Source organism: Myzus persicae, unplaced genomic scaffold (genome assembly GCF_001856785.1).
Source record: "Myzus persicae strain clone G006 unplaced genomic scaffold, MPER_G0061.0, whole genome shotgun sequence".
NCBI lineage: Eukaryota > Metazoa > Arthropoda > Insecta > Hemiptera > Aphididae > Myzus > Myzus persicae.
In genome coordinates, this window is record NW_019101471.1 from 367058 (window position 1) to 385175 (window position 18118).

The following is an 18118-nucleotide window of genomic DNA, read 5'->3' on the forward strand; positions in this document are numbered from 1 at the left end:
CCGGTAATTCTATACGTATACTTGGTGTGCGTGCGAGTTGAATACACACACACACACACACACACACACACACACACATTCATGCAGACGATACACGAGCACGTCGTCGTTGCCGTGAGGAAATATACACGTCGTCAGTCGGACGGACTGTCGATCGTCATAATTTAATATTATATGTACCTTAACGTATATAATATTAGAATACACACATATCATTGTTGTTGAACAGTATAAAATTATTATGATTTTGTTTTAAGGATTCATTCGTGTGCCCTGCTTGCTGTCGAAGGATTCGAGGTGGTGGCGACACGCAGTATAAATATGTTACATACAGTTCAAAAAAGTTTGTATTATATTATAAGTATTAATAAAAATATTCTCCTGTTATCGGTGTGAAAAGCCTATAAATAAGCATAATAATACTACAGCCTACAGGTGTACCTAATCGTTGTTCGCGCTAATAATTTATTGTATTTTATTTTTATTTTATTCGTTTAATATATCTAATCCCACTAAAAATATTAACCGACTTTTATGAGAAAACAAAGTTCATTTCATAAATACAACGAAATAAATAACTTATACTTGTTACCAAACAGGTTGGGGTGGATAAGGATTTTCAAAATAAAAACTTTTCACGGGGTTTAAAAAATTTAAATATTTCCAAAATAGTTTTAAAACAAACGAGATAGGTACAGAACTATACAGACTGCATATGTACCTATGCACAACAAGCTACTTTAAAATACATTTTTATTATTCCTAAAACTATCCAAAACTAATGATTAAACAGAGAATTTATTGTATTACTAGTATATTTATTAGGTCCATGCAAAAATGTTAAGCTCATAAATAATAATCTTTAAAAGTACCTACTTAAAAGAAACCGACTTTTTTTTTGCAAATAAATCCGAATAAATAAAATTAAACATTTCATGGGATAGGATAGGTTAATTTTTTTTCATACTGTCGATAATATTGTGGTGGAATTAATGGGAGGTAGGTATATAAAGTAGGTACCTGCATATATTTTTTTCGATAATTGCTTACATCGCGGTTGACTAGGCCACGCCAATGCGCTGTTGCCTGTTATGCCGTCAGATATGTGTAGATTTATGACTTTAATACCACGATGAGTACGACGTTATATATAATCATATCTACGACCGAAAATCGGATGTCGTTTAGACTGCGACGACGGAAGTATACATATTATTATTGTTATTATTGTTGTTATGATGACGACCTCTTCCACTCTTCCGCCGGTCCGTGGTGGTAATGACTGACTGCTGAGCTGCTGCTGCCGTATATAGGTAATAACCGTCGGGTGGTATTAACCGTGACCCGGTTGGCGGTTCGTTACATCCGTATTTTCTACCTACTATATAATATCAGGTACAACAAAAGCGTGCCGTCTATAATTCGTATATTATTATTAATTATTATAATATCATATATTTAGGTACACTAAATATATTCGTAATAATTATTATTGTTCGTGTTTTGCTGGAATTTTCGCGTCCTGCAGATGTATATCCTGCAGGCATAATAATAATATCGACATTATTATTCCAAATGCTTGCTCGAATATATCAATCCGAGGAAAGATGGACAATCTTTCTGGTGCACGAAAACAAATCGAATCAAACTCACACACAGACGTAAAACTATCAAATAGACAATAATAATTTTATACGACACGTCTATTTGATGCGACATTGCGACACACACACGATACATCACGTAGGTACCTATATGTATGTATATGGAAGACGGTGTCCGTTGACCCGATTCGAGAAATATTGTTATTGACAAACGGCGCCGCTTAGATCGACAATAGACCGAATAACCCTATACCATATATTATACCGCCTATACCTATGAAGTATAATATATACTCGCGTACTTACGACCTAATAGTCATCGGCTTCGACATATAATAATAAAAATAATAATAATAATAATAATAATAATAAACAATAATAATAATACGATACACATTGTTGTTATTCGCTACCTGTTCTCTATGAGCAGCTGTCCTCATTCGCTGCAGCACATGCCGCTGCCGTCTACATCTACCCACAGAGAATATTATAGTCGGCGGAACCGTTATTGGCGCGCGTCGGTGAAATTAATCGCGGTAGCTGTTTAGCGGTTACGACTGGCACCGCGTCGATCGTCGATCACTTCGATGCGTCTTACACTTACGAAACCCTGTGATCAAATCGACGAAAAAAACAACTATCGTAGTCCGTATATTATATAATAATAATTTGACAATACTGTAATAATAATCCTAGCCTATGCGGAGTTTTGTATGCACTCGCACATCGCCCAGCACTGAGTCCGTAAACTTAACCTGCACGGCGCCACCGGTTTGTTTTTATTGTCAAACACGATTTACCCACTCACACCTCCATGAAACCCACGACGGTCACCTCCGGAGAAGCCAGAAAAAGTTCCACGTACCCGCGATGTCATCGAGTCGACGGTAAATCTGTTTCACTGATGCATCGCTGTGTGGGTATCGATACTTCCGGAAGTGTCAGACCACCCTTTATACATCCATCGACAAATCGCAATTGAATGAGATATTATTATTACTCAATATTGAATACGGACGACAAGATCAAATGCACAGTAACAAGAAATTAATTCAATGCAAATCGACATAAACAAATAGAGCTAGTACAACGTTAATTCCGAACGATTTATGAACTATGTAAATAAGTAGGTAATTATTGTTAACTTAAAACAGGATGGTAGAGTGATCGTTGGCTTCGCGAATCAGTTGGTTCTTTGAAATATTACGACTATAATATTGGTATTATGCACTTATATCTAGATATAAACCAAACTTGGAAATAAAGGTGGTGGAACGAAGAAGAATGCCGCAGTTAATCGGGGGAAAAAAGTAATGGGGCATCAGCTGCCAAACCACTATAGTAAGTTTTCGAACAAACATTAAGTAAATATCAACTCTTATGAAGTCTGCTATAGTAGACAAATCTAACTCATGCGAAGAACAGGCTTACTAATCATGCGTGATGAATATTTATGTATATAGAAGATATTTCCGAATCTCGTTAGGCGTTGGACAATGTATAAACCGTAATACGAAAGTAAAAAAAAAACTACTCGTTTTTTTAATATGAATTAAATCTAAATTTTCAAGAAATTAACTTCTCGAGCTCAACAATTTGCAATGAAAAAGGTGATTTCCATTTGAAAAAATGTATTTGCGTCGCCGAAGAATACACTCTAATGGAATACAAAATCTAAGTGCTTGAAAATATTATGCATAACTTTTTGAGTACCCACCTGTGATAGTAAAGAATTCCAAAATCAGGATGTCAATTATATTTCCCATAGTTAAATGATAAAAAAATGATTGATTGTGCTTGGGAATTGGGGAATCACCCTGTAGAAATATTCGTCTCACTGCAGCGATATTATATTTTAGCGATCTACAACGAACAAAAATATCTAAGGTACGACCGCGAGTAATAACGAATTGCTTACTCACGTCAATAATAACCGTTCGGCACTATTCATACAAACACGTTTTAACCTTCAATTATATATCAATATATATTTGTATAATATTTACAGTGTACGATTCCACAACGGCTACTGAACACAGCAACAGCCGGTGGACGGGCCACTATAGACACCTATCTATATAATATTATACTACACGACCGAGTATTTAATTTTCTCTCGAATCGGTAGGGCGTTATTGCCGTATCTAAAAACCAAACACAATATATCTATAGCCAGAGACCAATAATTCTCTGGCTGGACGCGTTTTTACGAATTTCATTTTACTGTAATTTTGAACGTTTTGTCAGTACCACATATTTAATATTATATATACAACAAATCGATGAATATTATATACAGAGTGACTCACCAAGCATGCCCACCCCCTTATTTCTTCAATAATGCAGTTATTCAAAATATGATTTAGTGGAATTTATAAATATAAGATTAAAGACTAAAAGTATTACCTAAGGATTACTACAAGTCCAAGGTAACGGTTCAGATGAAATGGGGGCTTTGAAAATTGAAGTAATTAATATTAATATCCCTATAACATAAACATTTTAATAACTATAAGAGACTACTCTTTTGAATGAATTATGTTCATCAAAATTTTCAAACAAATTATGCACTAAATAATTTACGGTAAAAATGTGAGAGGGAAGATTCTCATTTAAAAAACAAAAGGTTGTATCGCCATACTTGAGAATACGTCTTCAGACATGGTATACAAAAAATCTTCTTGGAAATATGGTATTTAAATACTTTATTTAAAAGCTCCAAAAATCAGAATTTAAATAAATAAATTATTAAACAAAAGAACGGGGGTCAGCATGTTCAGTGAATCACCCTGTATATTTATTTACTTACTTTTAACGCAGTAATTGGAACGCGTATTTAGTAGCTCCCTATTATATATAATATGTGTTATAAATTATGATAATATTATAATAGGCTCGCTTACCTATATATGCGTTCTGCAGCAGTTAAGTCGAACGGCCCGGTTTCGATTATACATATAACAATTTACTACTGTACACATGCAGCAGCCGAACGATGTGGTATAGCCGCGGTAATAACCTACATAATATGATGCGTGTACAATGTACATGTGTATACCTACACGTTAAGTATAAACTACCTACCTATTTGTTTTCACGTATGCTCATTTATTTATATATATATTATTGTTTTTATCTGGTGTTTGGAGGTGTATTACAAGACTGTACATTTAATATAATATAGGATAATACGACCGCACGTCATTTCGCACTCGGTTAATTCGCACACGGTTACAATTAAAGTAATAATTTGCGCGCGCAAACAGAAATATAATGCTAAATAATAAAATCGTGAAAGTTAAACCGCGACATGCGCATAATATTATTATGATATTAATGTACAATATCCTCACATCTTATATATTACCTCTACATGACCATACTAACGTGTGTGTAATGTGTCGGTCGCTGCAGTGCGATACGATAAGGAAAATGGTAAACGCATATGATCACATAATATTATAATATAATATCGTTCACCTAGAGTACAATGTACATGATATATTATATATATATATATATATGTACTCGAGGGCGCCTCAAACTCATAAATAATAACGACACGTCGACACGCGTCACGATAGATTTGCCGACCAGCAAGGTCGCGTCCTCCAAACGGTCAGAACGGACGTCGGTGATTAGTTTTTGTGCATTTTTCATTTTCGTTCTTTTGTTCCTATCTCTTTATAAACCTTTCGCTCGCCGAACCGATGTCTCCAAATAATGATACGATATAAATGATACTGGACTGTACAGCGAGGATTAGGCTAGGAAGGGGGGAGGGGATAATTATTTGTTATATATAGGTAGGGGACGCTTAACTAACAAGTTTGGTATGCAGCTGATACCGCGAGGCGTGGGTACATTATATTTTAGACTTTTGCGTCAACCTTCATACAAATTACAATTTTAAAACTTATTCGCAATACGTTCACATAACACTAAAACCATCCTTATTAAATTTTCCTGACATTTCTGGGAGGGCGCACACCTGCTGCTTCACTGTAATAATAATATATAATCTGTGGTGTACACGCGATAATTCTCGTCCACCCGGTGCAGTTTAATACCTATATTATGTACATAAACGACATCAAATTTAAATGGGTGGTTTACTTGGATATATACATTAGTCTGAACATTTGAAATTATAAATGTTTAAAAATATATTAATATTAAGATGCGAATATTGAAGAACTCTCCGTTGAAATGTACATGGAATAATACGAAATTATTTGTTGTTTTGAAAAAAGTGAAAAAAATCACTGAAATTGGACCACACTTACTGTGGATGGAAATGTACAATAGTAGTATATAATTGTAGTATACAGTATTTAGTATAGTTTTAAAAAAATACCATAAGACAATAACTACATAAAATTAGAATTATGATTACAATAGTAGTTTTCAAATTGCAAGTAATAGTTTTGAAAGAAAATTGATTTAGCGGAAACGACGCGCGTCCGGTGTACTATCCCTCTACCAAGACGTGCAGACACTTTAAATATTGCCATCTTCCTTCTTAGCAGACGAAAAAAACCAATTATTTATGTAATAAAACAGCTCTTTAATACGCCTTATAATAATTATAACTTTTACGTAAATAGGTAGTAAAATAGTTAATTTTTTAATATATACCTCTGGGTATGATGTGCTTAATCACTAAGTAAAAATATAAATAACGTATGAAAATCCAAGATACCTTATAATCGCCTTATTTATAGTGAAAACCTTACTTTTTTACTTTCAGAGGGTGTGATCGTAAACCCTGTTCTTCCCCTGGCACCACGTATCATACAACAATAGACAATAGTATGATATTATTATGTGTGTCCACTAACGGTACATTATTATTATTTGTTATCCGTCGTCCGCGGAACGAAAACAAAACATCCGAATAACAATCGCCTAATTTCGAGCCGAATACGTGTTTACAATAATTGCGTCGGTCACGACGACGGTTCTATCAAAATACTATTCAAATTTTTCGTCTACGCGGACGTACCCGGCATGTATAATATGCGTATCTATATATTGTGTGTGTACTTTGTACAGTCGAATGCAACAATATGCGCACAACTCTATTTGCTTGTACCTTCATAGTAATAGGTCAGTTGTACCTAAGAATCTCTTTGATATAAAACCTAATCAAAACTTATTTTGCTCTATAAACGCGCCCTGCTGCCTGCAGCGTTCTAAAATTCCAAGACAAGTGAAAATCTATTCATACCATAAACACGTCGTAGAAAAAACGATTCGTAATAATTAGAGGCACCTAATAACAGTGAAATGTACGGCGATGCTTGCCGACGACGAGGAAAACGAACCTTTACCTTTGTTAACGAAAATGAGTCACGACGGGGTCGGAAGAACGATTTGTATTTTTAATATCATCTAGAGCATATTTTTTTTAATTTAATAACCACACAAGGCTTCAATTTAGTAGCATTTAAGTTTAGGCGAGGATTGCAGTTCGTCAATCTTCCGACGGAGAATTCGCTGCGGACAAGTAGCAATTGCTTTTCTACCAATGAGTAGAACCTTATTTACAGCTGCAGATCTCTGGTAATATTACTAGCTGTGACCAGCTATAAGTTTATGTCAACGGCCGAGCGACAAGGCACGCCGAAGAGAACGTTCTGGTCATTGAGAAGATTAAAACTAAAACCGTATAGGTACCTTAGGAATTCGACCGGTCAAACCCGCCTCGACATGGATTATCGTCGACCACAGTTCGCGGGAAAAATAATAGTGGCGATACCGGATAGGAGCATTAAACTAAACGTTTGATACATGCAAAATGTTCATGAAAATTTCCACCGCCTTAAAATTAAATTGAATTTTGATCAATAACAAAGAATAAATCTAAATATAGTTTTGACTAGGATATTATAATTATTAAGCTATATATTTAAGTGAAAAAAAAATACCAAAACGGACAATTATATATTATTATATTACCGATTCATCCAAACATTATTGGCACAATTATAAACCCCCTCCCCCTACACTTCCAATCAAAATTGTCTAAATGAATCCACAACTGCAGTATATATGAACGGGAATTACCGATATTGACTGCCATCACAAAACATCCGAAAAAAAGCTATGTAATATATTACTCGATAAACTGGACGACCCATTTAACATACCTATATACAAAATTACTGCACACTCGTTTTCTCGAAAGATTTTTTTTTTTGTTTTAGATATTTATTCAAATGACATCCCTATTTTTAATTTCCTATTCCAAATCAGAATATATTTTTTTGACATTGTTGTTGCAGGGTACATTAATACCAAATACTGAACCAATATAGTTTATCGTTTTCAAGTTTAATTGTTTAAAGGAGCGAAGATAGCAGTGTAATAAAAATGTTTGAGGAATAAGTTATTTTCTTGCCACATTATTTCCAGGTACTTATGCAAACTAAAAATATTTATGAATAATAAACTATATATTTTATATTTTCTTCGATATTATGATAATATATAAAAATAAATTTATAATATAAATTAACTCCTATATAAACTAAATATACAAGTAAACATTTTTGGGGTAACATTATACTATCATTTAATTTATAATCATTTTTCAATTTAGTCTCAAGCGAATTATTAAACTTTCCATGCAATTTTCATTTAAACATAAATATATCATTAATAGAACTTTTTTATTTTTTAAAAACCTGAAGTAAATTCGTTAATATAATTACAGTAATTATTTAAATACACAATATTTTTAGTTGTCATTGAAATTAACAATAATTAAATTAATTCTTTTTGTTTAAACAATTTTTGGGTTAAGGTCGTATTATTATTATTATTATTATTATTATTATTATTATTATGTGTTCAGGTCGAAAAACCAGGTTAAATCATATGGCTAACACATGAGTGTTCTTTGAATCAAAAATTACAAAAATAAGATGATAAAACATGGATTTAGCGCACTCGATTTGGTCATGAATTAAGATTCTATATGAAGAAAATCTCTCAAAATTAGAGTATATTATATTCACGGCCCGTAGATTGCGTTTTTGGAAATATCGTCGTAGAACAGTAATATGTCACTACCTAGCTATACATTTTATTATTCGTAAAACGACCACGAAAACGTACCGAAGAAAAGTAAAAATCATTATGACTGCGCGTATATAATAATAATAATATATAGGTAGAAAAATCGTACTGGAGGGCAGACCCTCCGGTCCGCAACAATAATGGATCACACGAATAAAAGCGCTTGTTATATTCTCTCCCACGATCACTTTCATATCTGTCCTTTCCGATCTCAGGGTTTTACTTTCTTCTTCTGTAATTCTTACATTTCGGTTCGTGATTAACTGTATACGCTGTGCGGTGTCCACGATCCCCTGCAAGTCGAGATTGATCGATAAGCGATTTACAGATGCCTCTACGTATAATATATTTAGTACCTAACCTAAAGTATATACGGCCGTCATTATTTTGAGCCATTCGTTGTTTACTGTTTCTTACAATAATTCTGATTTCCGAGTGGTTTCCACTGCAGCATTTTGAGAGTCGTCGAGCACGCCGAACACAACCAAAAACGAACCACTTCAATTAGGTACATGTAGGTGGCTCAATGTAGGTAATATATGTACGTTTTAAATCAATATTTTCAGATTCAATCTCGAATAATAGTTTTCCATTGTATACAAGCGATGCACGGGTGGGTTTAAATGATATCAATTTTCGGTAGAGTTAATAACGACTACCATACAGATTAGAAAATGTGTAATTATTTTTAATCTTTATAATAATCGATATATTATAATTGTGTGTAAATGTCCATACATTTTGCTTTCCTGGGGTCGTACCTAAGAAAACTAATTGATAGATATGATCTCGGATGTAGGAGGTATATAATAATTAGAAACTTTGTTAATATATCTTTTATATACCATAAAATATTATGTGAACACGATTAATTCTCATTTTAGGCGTCGTGCGAATGACACGTGAAACGATAAATCATTAAAATCGATCGTACACATTTATGAAAACGGTCGTCGTTACGCCGCGTGTGCATTGAACATAATATGTTTTAAACCATCACGCGCGTGCAGTTCAGCAATTATTTAAACCGGCAATAATAATATATTATAAAATTATACATATTTTATGCTTTGATATAGTTTCGATTTTCTACGTAACGTAAATTGGCCATACTATTTTTTCAAAATTCACTCGGCAAACCCCATTCCGAAAACGCAATAATTTATGTGCAGTGAATAGTGCAATCGTTTGTTATATTTATTTAATATATAGTTTAGTTATAAATTATAACATTTTCCTATTGAACGTTGCACTATATAGAATCACTCGTGTATAAAACCGGTAAATTAAAAACTTCACAATATATATTATGTGCATAATGCATAGATATTTGTAGTTGATATCAACAGCACTTAGCAGAACGTATATTGGTAACGTTTTATCAGATATCCGTCGTTATTAGGTACTTTAGTTTAGGTACCAATGTACCATCGTTATTCGGACATTAATTTTATAAATGATAGTTATTGGCAATTGACAATCAGGAAAAAACTAATAAAAGTAACAATTTATTTTTCGAAAATAAAATGGAAAAACATTTACATCTAAACACTAATATATATATTATATTATATTTATTATGTACACGGTATATGCCGGTATTTGATAACAAAGCATGCGCCTAAAAATATTTTTTCAACGAATTAACTTGTCATTATTATTTATTTGACGGAGTTGAATTTTCTCACATACAAGTATACAACAATAAAATAATATCAAACAAGCACGTGAGACACGTACCTATATAGTAATTCGCGTATTATTATTATTATTACTTTCAGTCGACTATTGTATTTATGTGTGTGTGTGTGTGTGTGATGATGCGCGGAGGACTGTCACAGTTCTGTTTCTAATTTTGGCATTTTTTTCAACAAAACCCAGCAACGGTGTTTCGGAACACGTTTATTTGCTTTTTACACTGCGGCGGTGTTCGATTTCCATACACCAGCACGAAATTATATTTAATTTATAAAATATAGATAGGTGCCTACCTAAGTGGCTAGCGTACCTGCCTTCGTTATTTCGACGGCTCCAATAACTCCACACAGAAGAAAACCACTAGCCATTTTCTAATAATTAATATTGTGATTACGCGTCTCATCCGTCTGAATTTTGCGACACGAATCACTTAACATTCGCCTCATAGATAACGTACCGGGTATGTGTTTATGTGTATCTGATTCTGTTTCCTTACCGGAAGGAAATTCGTACATCGTAACTATACACGTTGAGGTGGGCGTGCTCTTACGTATTGTATTATTATATTATAATAATATGTGCAAAGGTCCTGCGGGTCGTTTAATAACCGAGAACCTGGTCACAGTCGTGTGAGTTTATTGGTTATGTGTGTGTGTGTCGTGTGTGTGTACTGTGTATGTTGTTTCAGTACGCGTGTCGTGTGTTGCGGCTGCTGCAGATATATAATATGTCTCGTATATGGAATGTATGCGCAAAAACTCAACAGACCTTGGAAAGCTGCGACTGCCTCCGTACTTGGTAAATCGATCTATTTATCTCGACTGGATATCGACCACAAATGTCTGGACGAATAATCGTGTTTCCTCCCCCCCCTCCCCTCCTGGAATACCATTATCAGCCGAGCTGGTAGTTGTGATTGTTCCGCGGCCGACGTGTACTTAGACTTATTGAGGAAATAATAATATATTTGACTGTTGACATTAAATCGATGCGAAAGTAAAAAAAATAAAAAAATTAGTAATCGAGTACAGATCTCAAATAAATGTATAAATTGGAGCTGCTATGACCTATGTACAGGAAATATGAAAAATATAAAACCTCGAAAATATAATATACCTACATTATAATATGATATCTAAACCATCGGATTTTTATAAACAAGACGATAATAGTAAAATTATTCTGAGGAGAGAAATCGGGCATGTCAATTGAATAAATCTGGGGATTATATACATTATTAATGCACTCACGTTGCGGTTGTAGTATTTATTTGCCAAAAAATGTATATAGATGGGAACCTACTTTCGTTTTAATTCAGTAAGTGGCATTGTATTTTATGCGACCGCCGAGACGCCGCTCCGTCTCTACGTTACATCTATTACGGTTAATATTATATACATTTATTATAATATGGTAGGTATTATGCTCCACAACAATGAAATCGAGTGATGAAAATATGTGTTCGATTGTTTTATGTCGTCGGGTGTGTGGCGAACATTTCAAAAAACAAATCATTTTTATGTTTTTATTTCAGTACCCACACACCTTGTTTTTATGGACATGCGTTTTTTAGTTATGGTAAAATATGATATGCTTTTTAAATAATTTTTGCGCTACACGATTTGTCAAACAACATGAACGAGCACCTATGCGGTTGTTGTATGGCCGGAACGGTAAGAATATCGAAATCAAATTTCAACACTTAAATTAATAATTTATATATATTTAATGATTAATATTATAATATGTCGTCGAAAGTTTTGACCGGTAAAGGAAATGGATTAAGACACGGATGTTGTTACATTTCGAATAAAGAAAAATCGGCAAATAATTACGCGTGTAGATACCTACCTATATTAATTTATGCGAGCGCGTGCTCGTGTGAAATCAAATCGACACTTTTGCACATATACTCGTCACATTACCACTAATTTTAGATTTCGTGGTTGAGATTATCGTTTATGCACGTCGATCATAAACACAATCAACCCGAATTTCACGGGACTTAGAGACCGTTCTAATGAAATCTGCTACAATCGCCCATTATAGATAGATTGTGCCGTGAATTAATATATTTACAAAAATGGGCATTAACTACCTACCTAGTTAAGGTTTTTTAAAAAACTTTTTAACCTAACTAGTTAATTAGTTTTATGATCAGCTTGAAACTCAACTAGTTTCGTTAATTGTCGAAATAACTTGGATTTTTTCAATTGATTTAAAATGAAGCCATCGAGTTAAGACTAAAAACTTATAATTTTTCATATTAACTTTAACATTAACAATTTATATTAAATATAAAAAAATATATTTTATTATTTATTAACTAATGACTTCTGACTTAATGATTTTGTGTTCAAGTATAACTTAACTCAAGTTAATTATTATCATGAACTCGCCCGCCATTGCATATTATTATATAGTGCACCTACATGGCTACGGCCTACGGGCTACCTAAATATACCTGCAGCCATCATTACGTATTGCGTAAAAAAGAATAAAATGTACTCGGGAGCAATAATAAATTAATAAAAGCGCTCTTTGTGATTCTTAGCTAACTCATTATAAATTAGCAGTGATTGCAGTACAGTTCAGCCGCAACCTTCTAACCCACTCCGCCAGTCGAAACACAAAAGTTTGGTGTAACGTAGTAGCCTAAATAATATAATGGTGTACGTCGTACAACCACACTACACTCGAGTATACATATCGGCCATTATGGACTGAGAAACCATAATAATGTTTGGCATTTTGTGCAGGTGAATATTATTAAATCGACGGAGTCAACGATCTAATAATACTATACGAATCGAACAGGAGATAATAATATTTTCCTTTTACTTTTATCAATCAAACAATTACTGCAGCTGCAGAGTACACACGTGTATTCCCCTTTCATGTCCTTTCTCTCAGTTTGGGTAGTATTGCGAAGCTTCTCTCTTTGCGCGTTTTCGCGAGAATCTCAAAAACTCCAACTATATTATACTCGTTCAGACGCACAAAGATTTCTCACGCGGTGACTTCACGTCCACGTCCGCAATACGGTACATGGGTGTTAAAAGTCCCGTTCTGATATGAAATTGAAATCCCACGTAACTTAAAGTCACACGAGCGCGCGTTCGTCTTGTCTTACAATATGTTATAATATCATGTTGTATTGAGTTATGTTTCGCCGAGTCAAAATGCATAAAATTCTACGGACAATTTCTTGGTTTTGTGCGGTGTTTTTCCGTCTGAATAAATAACTGCCGCCGTACATTTTCACACCGCGGCGCCTGCGCCTTCGCACTACAGAGTTATGAAAAATACCGATAAAATATTATTATACATTATATTATATACCATTTTTTTTTTCATCATACATAACATACGTCTTTTTTTCTATTTCGTTATTCATGGTCGTGATCCGACCGAAGAGGGAACGCCCACATGTATTACGGCATTATAATAAACACACGGGCATATACACGAATATTAAACATATATCTCGCGGACAGATACCGGTGGACTGCACTTGGGGACGAAGAGAATGGACCGAGCTTCTTGCAATAGTATAATATAGTGGGCGAACGCGCTAAAAAACTGGTTCCAGATCGCCTTCATGTAGACAACAATTCACTCGCTCCATCCGTCCCGCAGATTCCGTGAAAATGTTAAGTTTGAGAAACACTGAGCTGAATAAGTGTTGACGGAAAAATAAAATACCCAATAATAACCGCAGACGAACAACAGCTGTGGCTATTATAATATAATACACTTCCAACGATACAGTTTAAATTTCACAACTCTTATTCCGCGTATATTATACCTACGTGATATTATGGCATACGATTGAGAATCCTTAACATGTAATAACTCTGAAGTCACGGCATGCCGGCATAGCACTTAGACTTTTAACAACACTCGCCGACTGCAGTCTATACAGTTACTGCGATAATTATTTGATATAGTATAATATGATATATATATATATATCGGCATGTACAGTTATAAATTTTTATTATTTTATGGGAGGCACTTGAAAGAAACTGCAGATTGGAATTATTTTCTCAATCGGTTTCCAATAAAACTTTTTTTTTCGTCGAGATCAGTTATAACTTGTGCACTTTCATTACTATATTATCGTAAAGTAACTTCCACGCAATTTAGAATTCTGAAAACGAGTTTTGTTTTTAGATTGGTCGAATAATTTAAGCCTTCATATTATATATGTGTATATTTAATATACAATGTTATGTGTACCTAAATTTGTTTATTTTTTTCAATTTTATCGTGCTGTAAACAGCTGTTTACATGAATAAAAATATTTTTGACAGTTTAAGAAAACATTATTACAGGTATCTATATATTATAGATTTATAATTTTCATCTTTGTACATAGGATTGGAATGTAACACCTCGTCCTACGCAGTGAATCAATATAATTTATTTATATATACGTTTAACACGTACAAACACATCTATATTGACGCTAAATACGTAATCAATATCAAATTTTGAAGTAATTCAGCTTCATTTTTCACACATTCGTATGCAAAAATTGTATTTATTTGTAATAAGCCACTTTTTAAATTTCTCATATTTTATCATCATACAATTATTTATAAACGATTTTACGTTGCATTATAGCCATTTAAAAATATTTAACCTTTTCACTACTATTATCGCTTAAAATATTAAATGCATTACGTTCGTCGGTGTACGCATAATTATGAATTACGATGCATCCAATCATACTTAATACATCGGATATAATGACCTACCAAACAAATTTAATACCTGACAAAATTGCTTAACACACTTTGTACGAATAGAAATTATTATTAAGATAAGTCCAAATCGTTTATCTACCTATATGAGTATATACTCTAAGAAAATAGATGTTAAATCATCAAACATAATAATTAAAATTAAATATATAGAAAAAAACTGTTTGAATTATAAAAAGAAATTTACTATATATTATTATAGTTGGCAACTTTAATACATAGGAAAATAACTATCTATCTAATTAATTTTCTTTTCCCAAATAATCTTTATATTTTATAATTACCAAACTTTTGTACATATTTAAGTATTAATAAACAATAGTAAATACATTCTCAAAAACCTTAGTCAGTATAAAAACAATATATTTATGAGGACATCCTCATAATCTAATAACAAATAATTTTCAACTTATATGTTTAGATTATGAAAAATTATTTTTCGTTTTTTTTTGAATTTTTTGATTTTTTATAATCCCGCGTTTAAATCTTGATACTTGTTTTTCTTATTTACACTTAATATACAGATACCTACTACAATACTACGTTTAGTAATTACTAATTAGTAATGTATTAATCAATATATGTATTTTAAAACAATGCAAAATTATATGGTCGTTTGTCTCCGTCTCTGTCCCTCTCTCTTTTTCTCTTCTTCTCTCTAAACGCCTACGTGAAAACCAACTGTAGCTGAATAAATAAATTATTCTCATATGGTGGGTCGACGACAGTATTTTATCGAAACGATTAAGGTTCCTATACTTCCTCTATGCGTATACATATATTACAAACATATGAAATATAGAAATGTATAATGGCGAAACTCGTGTTAATAACTTTGAGTGCATTGACTCATCGCGCATGTACACAAAATACATATACGGTCATTGAAGGCCGCGATTGATGACATTTCTAATCCCAATTACAAATTTGATTTTTTCTTTCGCGTTGGAATATTTAGGTAATACCAATAATTGCGGTAGATACTCGGAAATCCTGAGTTTACTCAATAATATACACCTAATAATATTAATGTAAATGAGTCGAAACAAACAATATTTAAGCTATCGTGACTTTACAGAGTTGAGTGTTCAAGAAATCTGGACACACAACGTCCGTATATACTTGGACTACGTCAAGTCTTGAAGTGAACAATTTATAACTTGATAAATGATAATATTGCATAACACATATTTAGGTATATAATATACGAGTAGTAAATTCTGTAGGAATTTATTACATTTATCAATACTTTTTTTTATATACCTGTACGCCGTATACTATATACCAGGCACAAAATATAATATGTGGTCTGACCTTGAACTCAATGTGGTTTGCACCTCCTACTTCCAGGCAATCATCGTACTTGGGGATAAAGAGTTCAGGGATCTCCCCGTCTCCGTAATAAAATATAAATCAAAATACGGCCGCTAACAACAATATAATTTGAACATATATAGGTAGGCCTATCATTCTATCGTATTCCTATACTATATAATATCATTCAACATATTGTGGGGGATATTATTATAATTTCACAGTTTTGTTTGTAATTACCCCTTGGCTTACAAATAACACGCCTTGGGCGGGACCCATATTTCTTACATATATGTGGTCGGAGGTACACACATAAATATACAGTCACGGGCGTCGTATAGACTATATACGTAGTCGTCATAACGAACAGTAGCTTTGTTCGGGACCTGTAACATATTATATTCATGACTCGTACCTCTGTTATAGGTATCGAAATAAAATATTACGAAGACTATAAATTTAATTGATTCTATATTAAACGACGTTCAAACGAAAAAAATATCATGACCACATATTATTATATTGTGTGTGCGGTGATCAAAACCATATAAAACTATTACAATATTTGAACTACACAAAAACCGTTACAAAAATTATTATTTAATCTAGTACATTTTATGACCACCGTAATGTCGTAATTGTACAGGTTTTGTGCGTTTTAGCGAATCTCTTACCTTGCTATATTTGGTCGTTGGTCCACCAAGCGCGCCGGTCAATATATAATATCTTTATTTTTCGTTTCTCGAACAAAACTCTATGTATCCAAGTTTCACGCACACACAAACACACCACGTATTGTTTTATCGCATTTGCAAATACACATTATATTATTATTACATATACGGACACCTCTTAGACACTTGAGCGGGCGGTCGCTAAAATACAAAAACAAAAAACGATCGCAGACTAGGGGGAACTCGACGAGAGAGACTTGGAGGAACGAACGAAAAAACCCGTAAAAAAACGTAAGCGGGCGTGAGTCCTTATGGTCGTCTCGCGGTACAAACAACCCGGTATACTCGGGTAAATATTAAACGGTTTTATCGCGACCAGTAACCACTAGTAACCGCGCATTACGGGCTTAAGACGGACGTGTGCGCGCACGCGGACGGACGAACGGACGGACACGAATATGTCTGCGGTACTGACTGCAGTCGGTGACGGAGAGAGCTCGGCGCGCCACTCACCTTACCTCTCCTCTCGTTCTGTGTTCACCTGTCCGGTTTTCTACGCCAATGAACTAGACACGTAATAATATTAAGCAGATACACACAACGGCCGTCGTATACCAGTAATGTCGGCGACGGAATATAATAATAATAATAATAATAATAGTAATGGTACCTAGTAGTATAGTAGTAGTAACTATAGTAAGAAGAAGAAGTAGTAATTACCGATACATGTGCCCGGAGTTCGCAGCCGGGGTTCAACGGTTCGTAAATCGTAATGCCATCGACGTTACACAGAAATCATATTAGTTTGTATACATATATTTTTTATATATATATATTAGTTTAATGCAACGCGCAGTCACACGAAAGGATTAAGTATCGATATTAATTATTGTTATTATAATTACAATACCAATGCGTTTTAATCATTTGATTTTAATTAGGTACAGCGTTTAGTGTGTAAACCAAACTTGGCGAA

At 33.6% G+C, this 18118-nt stretch overlaps 1 protein-coding gene across 2 annotated transcripts in view; it reads right to left on the reverse strand.

The window, feature by feature from the left end:
* The window catches only part of LOC111029242, a 96887-nt gene extending 79252 nt beyond the window's left edge, over window positions 1-17635 (reverse strand). For both annotated transcript variants that reach the window (XM_022308195.1, XM_022308194.1), the window contains exon 1: window positions 17143-17635. The gene's annotated coding sequence lies outside the window, so the exon portion shown is untranslated. The remainder of the gene's footprint in view (window positions 1-17142) is intronic.
* Window positions 17636-18118: the final 483 nt, after the last annotated feature.